General features: G+C 40.9%; 1 pseudogene; it reads right to left on the reverse strand.

Moving 5' to 3' along the window:
* Positions 1–2,486: 2,486 nt before the first annotated feature.
* On the reverse strand, positions 2,487–2,587 carry LOC130466595 (uncharacterized; annotated as a pseudogene).
* Between the last annotated feature and the right edge of the window lie 207 nt (positions 2,588–2,794).

The following is a 2,794-nucleotide window of genomic DNA, read 5'->3' on the forward strand; positions in this document are numbered from 1 at the left end:
TCAACATGTAAAGTATCATCACAAATAGTAGAAATTTTTGAAATGCGTACAAAACCACATCACCTTTAAAAAGGTGAGTAAAGATTGCGGAATTGAAATTGCAAACATATAAAATAAAGGTGTGATATTGAAAGTGGGTTATTGAAATTGCGATATTGAAAGTGCGTGATGAGCGGCATTTATCTCGCTCTAGGCTAGGATTTTATAGAGTTTTATTATGCCTTTTTGTTAGTTTTATATAGTTTTGCTGTTATTTTATTCCCCTTTTCCATCTTTGTGGTTTTCAGGTGATAATGTTGAAAATGATGGAAAAACAGCTGAGATTTGCTCGAGCAGGTGCCGTGCGATCGCATGGACATTTTGTGCGCTCGCACGGGTCCACAGAGTTGGCTCCAAAAGTCAAGACAGTGTGTGCGCTCGTGCCTCAAATTCGTGTGCTCGCACAAATCCGGAAAATCGATGCAGGAACTATGAGTGATTTTGTGCGATCGCACCGCATAGGAGCCCGCTCACACGGAATTTCGGTGGGCTCGCACTAAATTCCTGTGCGAGCACACAAGGATTTTCTAAGGTTTAGCCAAGTCACAGCCGTGCGATCGCACGGTTGTTGGGCACGATCGCACGGCACGAAGGAGAAGAATCGTCGCAGGGCCCGTTCGCATTGATGCACAACACAATCGCACTGATGCGATCGCACCTGGGTCTGCACGTTCGCACGGCTGCGCGGGATTCAGTTTTCAAGTTTAAAACTCTTATTTTTGGGGTTTAGTATAAATAGGATTTTTGATTATTTTCATTTTACGCTTTCATATTTTACATTTCATATTTTTACACTTTGAATTCTAGAGGTTTTGTGATTTTGTTCTTCAATCTAGAGAGAGAAACTCTTCAATTTCAAGCATCAATTCAGTAATTTTCTTCAACTCTTCTCTTCTTTATGCAATTGAATTATTAGTTCTTTAATTCTTTCACTTGCTTAGTTGATAATTGTTTTGCAATTCCTCAACACCTTGAGTTCTTGATTTCAATTTTGCTTGTTACCTTGATTTTCAGTTTTTGATTTGATTGTGCAATTGAGTTTCCTATTCTCTACTTCTCCTCCTTCAATTTCATGATAGCTAGTTTTGAACTAATGGATAGCTTGATTGTGAGGATGATTAGTGAGTAGTTTTAGGTTAGGGAAAGGGGAGAAACTAGGGGATGAATTAGGGGAAATAGATTATTGATTGTTGGTTGATTCATGTGATTAAATAAGATTTGATGATAGGAAATCCATGCTAGTTGAGTGGTAGTTGCAAATCCTATTCTATTAGATTTCCGTGGAACCATAGGATAGGTTTGGCAAGACATTGTGGACCTATCTTGTGTTGATCAAATGGCGGTACCTATTATATGCTAGTTAGTTTAGTCTAGGATTAGGCGAAAGCTCTTCCGTGGATTAGACGCTTAGTGTTCCCTATCCGAGAGGTGGCGGGTTCGTCTTTAGATGCCGTTTGCCTAATCACCATTTCGTTGCATGATCACCATTGCTAAATAGTTGAATTGATTTCCCCCGGTTTCCCTAGGCTATCCCCGACTCCCTAGCATTTCCCTTTCTTGATTCAATTTTACATAGTTCTTTATTTGTTTTTAGACTCTTAAAAGTGACAATTCAAAACAAATCCTTGATCGAACTAGATTGACTTCCAACTCAATAATTCACCGTTTCTTTGGGACGATCCCTTTGCTTACCGCTTGCCAGTAGTTGAAGTGGTTTTATAAATATTATTTGCATAGGTGGTTTTCTATCAACGACGGAAAACACGCTTATCAAAATGGCGCCGTTGCCGGGAAATGGTCGTTGTTATTGAGTTTAGTTGAGACTAGTTCATTAATTGAAAATTCAAAAAATATTCCATTCTTGCTTTTTGCATTGCTCACGGTTTTCTTGAGTGTTTATGCTTGATAGGGGACGTGCTCGTCAAAGGATCCTCCATCCTCTTGACCTTGAATTGGAAAGGACTTTAAGGAGACTTAGGCCTGCTCGTTCTAGCTCGTCAAATCATAATCGGTTTGAGGCTTTGAGTGTTGACACGGAACAAGAAGTGAGTGAGCAAGCTAGTGAGAACATGGCTCTTCCGGTTAAGAACTTGGGAATATCGGGAGCATTTGAGGCTACGTGTGGGATTCAAGCACCAACAACATGTGCTAATAATTTTGAGATCAAGCCCTCCTTGATCAATTTGGTGCAAAGTCATCCCTTTTGTGGGAAAAGCAATGAGTCGCCTCACGAGCATCTCAAGCAGTTTGAACACTATTGTGACACAATAAAACACAACGGTGTGACCTCGGATTATGTGAGATTGACTTTGTTCCGCTTCTCTTTGCTTGGGCGTGCTAGTGATTGGCTTGACAAGGAGGTCAAGCCCAACTCACTTCGCACATGGAACGAAGTAACTAGTGCCTTCTTGAACAAGTTCTATTCTCATGGGAAGACGGCGGAGTTTCGCCACAAGATTCAATCATTTGAGCAAGGCCGTGATGAATCGCTTTTCGAGGCTTGGGACCGATTCAAGGAATACCAAAGGGAATGCCCTCATCATGGGATTCCCATGTGGTTGTTGCTACAAACTTTTTACCTAGGATTGAGTCCAAGCTCAAAAACAAGTTTGGATGCGGGCGCGGGAGGCCCCATCATGAACAAAACGAAAGATCAAATTGAGGAGATAATTGAAGATGTAGTTCAAAACTACCAATCTTGGCATGTAGGTGCAAGAAGTTATGATGGGAAAAGTAGGATTGAGGATGGAAAGGG

Source organism: Spinacia oleracea, chromosome 1 (assembly GCF_020520425.1).
Source record: "Spinacia oleracea cultivar Varoflay chromosome 1, BTI_SOV_V1, whole genome shotgun sequence".
NCBI lineage: Eukaryota > Viridiplantae > Streptophyta > Magnoliopsida > Caryophyllales > Amaranthaceae > Spinacia > Spinacia oleracea.